This window comes from Acartia tonsa, chromosome 9 (assembly GCF_053477335.1).
Source record: "Acartia tonsa isolate MP-2025a chromosome 9, ASM5347733v1, whole genome shotgun sequence".
NCBI classification, from domain to species: Eukaryota; Metazoa; Arthropoda; class Copepoda; order Calanoida; family Acartiidae; genus Acartia; species Acartia tonsa.
Genome location: NC_137268.1, coordinates 18399049 through 18409181, shown reverse-complemented (window position 1 = coordinate 18409181; position 10133 = coordinate 18399049).

Below are 10133 nucleotides of genomic sequence, written 5' to 3'. Positions count from 1 at the left end.
TAATTTTTTGAGCCTGTTCATGGGCCAATGCATTCACCCTTTTCTAATTATTTATGTCGCACATCTGACAAAGCGGAAGTAGAACTATTATTAACATTTCTAGCAACACACAAAAATAAACTCTAATACAAAGAGAGCAAAAAACATTTTTAAAATTAGCTATAACTACCTATTTAATATAATTTTATTTAAAACTCAAATAAGGAGTAAAATTTTCCTGTACTAAAAATATATTTTGATTCTCAGCTTCAAAACCTCTTTTACTATTTTGTTCCTTTCCAATAACTTGATTCTTTGGCTGAATTTGGTTAAAATCAAGATAAACATTTGATTCAAAATCTTTTTCACTTGATCGTTCATCATCAGACACAGTTTCTATTTCATCATTAAAATCTGTGTTTAATGGTTTAACTTTCAATATAGTTCCTTTTTGTATATTTGTTTCATTTTCATTAATTAAATCAGAAGAATTTAGTAAATTTTTATTGTTGATTTCTTTATTTGTTTGTAGCTCAGAGTTTAGGATGATTTCAGGATCTATTTTGTTGTTCATTTTGAATTTTTTCACTTTTTTATCATTTAGATTATTTTGGTTATTGGTATAATTTTCATCTAGATGGCTAAAATAAGAACCACCCATCAAAACCTTTTTTTTTTTAATCCATTGTAATGATAAGAAATATTTAAATAAGTGAACACAAACAGACATACTGACAGAAAATTAAACATCATTATAAAACAAACAGCCTAAAACATACACAGAAAAAAAACAGATTATCTTACAGACAAACACTCTTGAAATCAGACTGACGAATTTCCTGGTAATCAGATGGATAGATTTACTGAAAATCAGACAGACAAATTGGCAATCAGCCAGACAGACTTGATTGCAATCATACAGACAGACTTACTGAAAATCAGACTGACAGACTAATTGGCAATCAGACAAACAAACTTACTGGGTAGTTAGAGAGATAGACTTCCTGGTAATTAAGTTACTAAAAACAGACAGACTTACAGACAAACTGGCAATCAGACAGACAGGTGGACTAACAATCAGACAAACATGTGGAATAACAATCATACAGACAAATTTCCTAGTAATCAGACAGACAGACAAACTGGCAATCAAACAGACAGACAAATAGGAAATCAGACAAACAGACTTGATTACAACCAGACAACTATACATACTGGCAATTAGAAAGACATACTTATTGGTTATCAGACAGACAGACAAACTGGCAATCAGACAGACAGACAGTACAACTGGCAATCAGACTAACAGACAAACTGGCAATCAGACAGACAGACTTACTGGTAATCAAACAGACAGAAGGACAAATTGGCAACCTGACCGACAGGTTTACTTTTTACTTTCAATCAGACTTACTGACAATCAGACAGGCAGACAAACATGGCAATCAGACAGACAGATTAACTGGTAAACAGATGGACAAACTAACTGGCAATCAGACAGACAAACTGACTGGCCTTCAGTTGGAAATGCTGACTGGCAATCAAACTGACAGACTGATTGACAATCGTACAGACAGATTTCCTGATAATCAGACAGACAGACTTACTGACACTCTTACAGACAGGCTTACTGGTAATCAGACGGACAGATTAACTGGCAATCAGACAGATAGACAGACTTAATCAAAATCAGACAGATAGACAGACTTACTCAAAATCAGACAGACAGACTTAAAAGCACTCAGACAGAGAGATTATCTAGTAAAAAGAAAGACATACTTACTTTCAATCAGACAGACAGACTTACTGGCATTCAGTGAGACTGACTGACTGACAATCAGTCAGGAACAAACAAACCTACTTCTTGCAATCAGACTAAGAGTCCAACTAGAAACCAGAAAGACAGACTTACTAGTAATCAGACAGACAGACTTACTCAAATTAACTAGTAAAAAGAGAGACACACTTACTTGCAATCAAACAGACAGATTTACTTGCAACCAGACAAATTTAAAAACAGGCAGTCAGGCATTTAGTTAGAAAGACAAACACATAGACCAAAATACAAAGGAAATGAATAGGTGATGAAAAATGAACTTTTGATTAGAATGAAAGAAGCCAAGGTTTACAGAACATGTGTAGCGTGTTAGAATCATTTTGGATTTTAAAAACCTTTTTGTTATGATCAGTTGGGGCGTAGATTTCATTATAAGGTTTCTTTTTTAAACATTTATAGAGGATAGATGCTATAAAAGGTACTATAAGTAAAATAGTATTGACAAATATACGTAATTTGGCATGGGTTTGAACCATTTTCTATATCAATGTCAACTCCATTGATTATTACAATTCTCTTTAACTTTAGAATTTTACAAAAAGTTCCATCATAACATAATGGTATAATAACTTCAATACCAGCCACCAATGACAATATTATATTAATTATTATAAATAGTTTTTCATGATTCAAGTTATGATAGTGAATCGGAAAAACCTTTAAAATTAAATTAAGACTAAATATTGGTATTAGGTATAATTCTAAAATTTGATTTAAGATTTCTGGCTGTAGTAGGGAACACATGATACTAGGGTGCTTCTGAAACCATGGCTGGACAAGTTCTAGAAATTATTTGTTCCTCCTTTATTTGAAGTTATTTTATAAATTATAATTATATGAAAAAGACTAGTTTCTTTTTGATTAAATTAAATATCTTTCAAATAATATCTCAAGATTATTCTTCATCCCAAGAAAGGATGATAAGAATGTCTGCAATACAAATTTGAACAATGATTATTAGTCCTACTGTCGTACGTCCCGTCGTTTTGCTGACCCGATTATTTTTTCTCTCTAGTCCTGGGATAAAAACATATTCTATTGAGAAGAAAAACTGCCCCAACCCTGGGTCCTGGAAAGGTTCATAACTCTTTTTGGAAAATGATCACTACCCTCCCCAGATAAACCACCCCAAAAAAACAAAAATGTGTTACTTTTTCTAATTAAAACTAAAATTGAAGGTTGGGATTGGTTGAGGGGGGTGGACGAACTAACCCCTACCTCCCACCTAAACTGCTAGTACAAAATAAAGGAGGAAGAAACCTGGAAACTGTAGAATTACTGATGATACAACATACCAAACTTGAACAAAAATACCAACAACTAAAAACTGCCTCATACAGAAGGTTAATATTGTTTGTTTGGCAGGTGGTAGGGACCTATTGTATTGTGGTGTCACATCAAATCCGCATAAAACCCATAAATCAAAATTTAAAATGCCGTCCAAATAACGTTAAATATTATCAGGACTGTCAAATTCCAAAATATAAATTATTACATAAACTAATTAACATAATATACCCACCGTTTTAATAATGCACTTTTTAAATTTAAAATGTTCTTTTATGTCCCTCAAAGCTCCTTAAATTAAATAGCACATAATCCGTCCTGTCGCCTCTTTATTTTCAAATAAATTGAATTCAGCATAGGCATTGTGTTATCTTCTTTCGTCGGTTTTATCATAGAGAGACGGGACAATTGAATGATTAATACACTAGTCCTCAAGGTTTTGTAATGACGTTTTCATATTCGTTAGCAAATAACTTAGCAAATAATAATTCGTTAGTAAATTTTGATTGATTGGTTAATTATGTTAAGTGTTTGAACATTTGTACTACTAATTTTAATCTACAAAAGAGGTAAATTTTGTGTATCACCATTGGGGGTGTACATCAATTTATCAACTATTGTCTTTTCTCTTTAAATACCAGCAGTTTTTATAAATGTACATTGTTGATTACGGTTGGGCCGGATACTTTTTTGGCCGGATATCCGGCCGGACAACCGGATAATGAAATAGCAAAAAAAATCTTTATAAAAATCGACTACCGTTTAGCCACCGACTGCCGGCTGTGGCGGCTGGCCGCCGCCAAAAATCATGTTTTTAGTTTTCTTATAAAAAAAAAATTCAAAGTAATAAAACATTTTCTAAAAAAATTTTCTTCTACCTTCAAAAATAAGAAAATTACAGCCTTTTATAATTTGATAAGTAGGGATTTCTGAAGTATAATATAAAAGATTGTATTGTCGAATATCATGCTGAATAGTTTCAATGTCCGTTATCCTTCCGAATATTTAAAATGGCCGGATATCCGGACAAATCGGATATCCAGCCCAACCCTAGTGTTGATGATTATGCAGAAATGTTGACACACCCGTAATATTTGTAGATACCAAAATTAGAGACCATAGACACGGCGGATATCAATACAAATATCAATAACCTGGAAATAATGTTTGTTATTTTTAGAGGAGATTCCCTATACAAATAAGCATCTAGTATGTGAATACATATGAAAGGCTTTGTGATTTTTCCAAGAAATTTATTCCTGATTACTGATAAATATGATAAAGATATCATACAAAAAAATGTTGTCAAAGGAGTTAAAAATCCGATGTTTGAAAAAGACATTTTGTAACGATTTTAGCTTTCTAAATCGTATTTAACAGCAATCATCATTTAGTGTTTGAAGTCGATAGGAAAATTCTAACATGCATACAGTAACAATGAGTCCTAACCGTTATGTTCGGACACATAGACGTCCAAGGGGGGGGGGGTAAAGTGGCAATTACCCCCCCCCCCAAACGAATCTGGGGGTGCATCATTTTACCTCCCCCCCCCCCATTTAAAATTTACCCCTACCCTGGGGGTGCCTTAGGCCCCCCCCCCCAAACCATTTAGGAGGGGGTAATTACCCCCCCTAAACAATTTGGGGGGGTAAATACTAGGGTTGGGCCGGATATCCGGTGAGGCCGGATATCCGGCCGGATACCGGATATTGAAACTATCCGGCCGGATATCCGGCAATATAATATTTTATATTTTACAACAAATATTTCTGCTTTTTTTCTTATAAATGGCTGTAATTTTATTGAAGCTATAAGAACAATTTTTTTGAATATGTTTATCTTTATGTAAATTATATATTAGAAATCTCAAAACATAAATTTTGGCGGGGGCAGCAGTTCTTGGCAGCTGCCAGCCTCAAACTGGAACAGCAACGGATTTTATGAAATTGTAATATGTCATGAAGACATATAAAAAGCCTAAATTTAAAATCTGAAGTGTCTAAGTCAAAAATTGCTGTCTCAGGAACCGTTCAAAGATTTCTTGAGACCTGGAGGTTCAGGACTTGCAGGACTATACCTGGAACCTGAAATCGACTTGAACACCTATATTTCTTATGAGGATGTACGACTTTAGAATATTTAAGTATTTGATAACATGAAATGCTTTGTTTAAGTAAAAAAATATGTTTTTACTTTTTACCTGAATGACCTTGCCAGGTTTGCTGGCATCCTGTGCTCGCCAGGAAGGAGGTATTCAAAAAATTCCAACTCTCAGTTATGTGTCATACCCATATTTCGAAAGTCATTTAGTTATAGCCCTCTACCTTTTATACAGAGAAAATGCACAGGGGGGGGGGCATGCGTTCAATGACACCTCCCCGCCCATCCCCCAACAGGGGTTAATATTACAGATTGAGGGTAGTAATAGTTTTTTAGATTAATTGCTTAGAAGAAAGATCATTTATTAGTTACATAAATTTTAATTTTTAACCTGAATCGTTATAATAAAGTAACAGGATGTCTATAAGTTTGTCTGTCTGTCTGTACTGAAGGATCTCGCTAACCGCTGAACCGATCACGTTCTCCTTTACAGGGTAACTTCTCATAGGCCCTGGGAAGGTTTATAACTATTTTGGGTGAGGGTACCACCACTCTCCCAAGAGAAATTGCCCCTAGAAAAAAATACTCCCCCCCAAAAAAAAAAAATATTTTTATTTAATTTTTCAACTAAATATAAAAATAAGTCAGCCCCCCCAAAATTCAACTCCCCTCCGCCCTCAAGTGCCCCTAGAGGCCTCTAAGGGCGTAGCCGCCAGTTTTATATAATAAGACGCCAGTAATTTGGCCGGTTATCCGGCCGGATACCGGATATCCGGCATTTGAAATCGGCCGGATATCCGGTATCCGGTATCTGGCCAAAAAACTATCCGGCCCAACCCTAGTAAATACCCCCCCGAAATAAAATATCTCTAACAAAATTTACCCCTGCCAACAGATTTCAGGGGGGGTAATTACCCCCCCCAAGCAAATTTTACCCCCAGGGTAAAAATTTTGGAGGGGTTAAAAACTTTTACCCCCCCCCCCCCCAAAAGCGAATTACCCCCCCTCCAAAAAAAAGCTTGGACGTCTATGTTCGGACAGTCAGACCTTAATTGTAGAAAAGCTTTGTTAATAAAAGTAATTTTACTTTGTTACAACAAACAAAAAACTATTTTTATGCTAATTTGATATTGACTAGAGTAATTACTAATTTCACTATAAAAGTTCACCATCAAAATAACAAATCTTTTCCTGATAGGTCTTGGAATGATATTTATACAGGTACAAATAATTAAACAAACTAATGTTATCAATATTGTATATTTCACTTTTCTTTCCATTGTTATACTGAAATATAACATATATAATACGCCCCCCTAGAAGCCTCTAGAGGCACTTAAAATGAGTGGGTGAAAAGTTGACCCCAAATTTTAGTTTAAAAGAAAAAGTTGAAAGAAATATTTTTTCAGGGGGGGGAGGGAGGGGTCGGGGAAGAGAGGAATTTTTTTAGAGTGGTGATACTCTTCCCCAAAATAGTTGAAACCTTCCCTTGACCCATAAGGAGCTTCACTGTAAAGGAAAACCATATCGGTTCAGTGGTTAGTGATATCCTTAGTCACAGACAAAAAAGGCTCGCTACATTATATAAAAAGATTATAACATAATATTTCTTTTATGAATAACTGGCAATAACTGACTTATATATGCTCTTAGAATTTAATTATCTTACACACCCCTCCTTAACCAAACTTTAGATTAAAAAAATTTTCCAAACATTTGGACAATTCGTTCAAATAGGACCTAGTGGTAGTTAGAATCAGTTGAGAACAAAATCCTAGCCGTTCCTTCTTGCCAGATATCGCCATTTTAAGATTTTAAGTAAAATTGCATTAAATATCCAAATAAAAACTTAAATCTTCTTTCAATTTTAGTAAAAATTTAGTGAGACAGCCCCAAAACAGAGTATTTTTGCTCCTGTGGCCAAACTGACTGCCTGGAGTCCCTAACAGAGAGTACCTTTATGTGTTAACACAAGTAGGGATTCGAACCCATTCCCAAAACTAACCAAGGTGGAATAGCTGTGTATTACAGCATGAGGTCAGAATTTTCACCACTGACAGATGGAAGGTAAGGCCTATCCTAATAAGAAACAGGATCATTTACCCACATGTACCAATGGAGCACCTTGGAGGTCTGCACCACATGTTTTCTGGGGTGTTGTTTACCTGCACCCATGGATTGGGCAGGTTGAGACCTAATGGTGCCCTCAGACTTCCATTAACCCTGCCATTTATGCCAAGCTTAGAATAATGTCACACACCTGGCCCCTGAAATGGGCTGTGAGATGTCCCTTGCCAATCACAGATCAGCACAGCTGCCATGAAAGGATAGCTGTAGGTGGTGGGCCGCATACCTTAACTCAAGATGCAAGTTAGCCCTATTCTGATCTTGATCCTCCAGGAGATCATGGTAGTGTGCATCTTGAACTATGTCCTGAGCCTGGGAGGGTTCTTTCTGAGGAAGTTGGGGACACCATAACTGTTTGACAAACTGTTTGTCATGGTCGCCCCCACTCACATTAAGCAAGTGGTCCCAGCAATGCCAACCCTTGGGAAGGCCCATGGCCCCTCCCACAACCAGCGGCTGAAGAAAAGAAGCCCTCTAGCTATAAAATCAACTGTCTGGCCTGGGCAGCTTTCATGGGGCCACAGCCCTTGTCCCCATTGACTTTCATGATGTCAAGGAGCACCTGTTTAGAGCTCACCATTGACCAGGATATGGGTAGCATGAAGTTCTTGGCCATTCCCATTAAGATAGGGGCCAGGGCCCCCCAGATGGTGAAACTGGACAGGGGCTATTCTTAGTTGTACACCCCCATGGTGTTCAATGTGCCTCAAGGAGGTGCAATTGCATCAAACGGCCCCCCCAGTAGAGAGATGGTGGTCAAGACCAGGCCTAACTTCCAGTGCAGGGGCCTGACTATGGGGACCCCAGGTAGAATTTTAACAAGGAGTAGAACCTGCTGATCACCAACAACAGCTAGAGGGTATCCAGAGGGGCATGCATTGCCTGAGCCCAATAATGTAATATACAGCTATTCCACCGGGTTCAGGGCATAGTTCAAAATGCACACCACCATGTCTCCTGGAGGATCAAGATCAGGGTAGTGCTAACTTGCATCTTAATCGAAGGTATGCGGCCTACCACCTACAGCTATCCTTCCATGGCAGCTGTGCTGATCTGTAATTGGCAGTGGAGCATCTTGGTCAGCTCTAAAATGACCTCATGAAATTTGATGGGGACTAGGGCCATGGCTTCATGAAAGCTGCCCTGGCCAAACAGTTAATTGTACGATTAGAGTGCTTCTTGTCTTCAGCCGCTGGTTGTAAGAGGGGCCCTGGGCCTTCCCCAGGGTTGGCAGGGCTAGGGCCACTTGCTTAATGTGAGTGGGGGCGACCATGGCTACTCTCCCTATTTATCCATACCATCAGCTCAGGTTTGTCAAACAGTTATGGTGTCCCCAACTCCCTCAGAAAGAACCCTCCCAGGCTCAGGGCATAGTTCAAGATGCACACTACCATGATCTCCTGTCCAGTTTCACCATCTGGGGGGCCCTGGCCCCTATCTTAATGGGAATGGCCAAGAACTTCATGCTACCCATATCCTGGTCAATGGTGAGCTCTAAACAGGTGCTCCTTGACATCATGAAAGTCAATGGGGACAAGGGCTGTGGCCCCATGAAAGCTGCCCAGGCCAGACAGTTGATTTTATAGCTAGAGGGCTTCTTTTCTTCAGCCGCTGGTTGTGGGAGGGGCCATGGGCCTTCCCAAGGGTTGGCATTGCTGGGACCACTTGCTTAATGTGAGTGGGGGCGACCATGACAAACAGTTTGTCAAACAGTTATGGTGTCCCCAACTTCCTCAGAAAGAACCCTCCCAGGCTCAGGACATAGTTCAAGATGCACACTACCATGATCTCCTGGAGGATCAAGATCAGAATAGGGCTAACTTGCATCTTGAGTTAAGGTATGCGGCCCACCACCTACAGCTATCCTTCTATGGTGGCTGTGCTGATCTGTGATTAGCAGGGGAGCATCTCATGGACAGGGCACATGCCAGGGCCCAAATGGCAGGGTTAATGGGAGCCTGAGGGCACCATTAGGTCTCAACCTGCCCAATCTTTGGGTGCAGGTGAACAACATCCCAGAAAACATGTAGTGCAGACCTCCAAGGTGCTCCACTGGGGCCTTTGGGTGAATGATGGGGTTTCTGGTTAGGATTGGCCTTGCCTTCCATCTGTCAGTGGTGAAAATTCTGACCTCATGCTGTAATACACAGCTATTCCACCTTGGTTAGTTTTGGGAATGGGTTCGAATCCCTACTTGTGTTAACACATAAAGGTACTCTCTGTTAGGGACTCCAGGCAGTCAATTTGGCCACATGAGCAAAGATACTCTGTTTTGGGGCTGTCTCACTAAAATTATACTAAAAGTTATAAGAAGATTTAAGTTTTTATTTGGATATTTAGTGTAATTTTACTTAAAATCTTAAAATGGCGATATCTGGCAAGAAGGAACGGCTAGGATTTTGTTCTCAACTGATTCTAACTACCACTAGGTCCTAATTGAACGCCCAATTGTCCAAATGTTTGGAAAATTTTTTTAATCTAAAGTTCGGTTAAGGAGGGGTGTGCTTATATTAACTCATAATTGTTTTATTGAACAAGGATGAAAACATGAATAAAAGCAAAGCCTAACAAATCAGAGAAAAGAACATTAACGTATATGCATAGTAACAACAACAAATTGAACCATAAGAGATCAATCCTTCGGTCAGACTTTTACAAATAAATGTAAATACAAGCCGACACAACCTACACCCCCCCCCCCCTAACTTGACTTTTAATAGAGAGAGGTCTAAAATTCTTCTTTTCTTTTGAAAGATTTTTTGATTTTAGGTCCTTGAAATGCGTCTAAGTTAAAAGTTGAAGT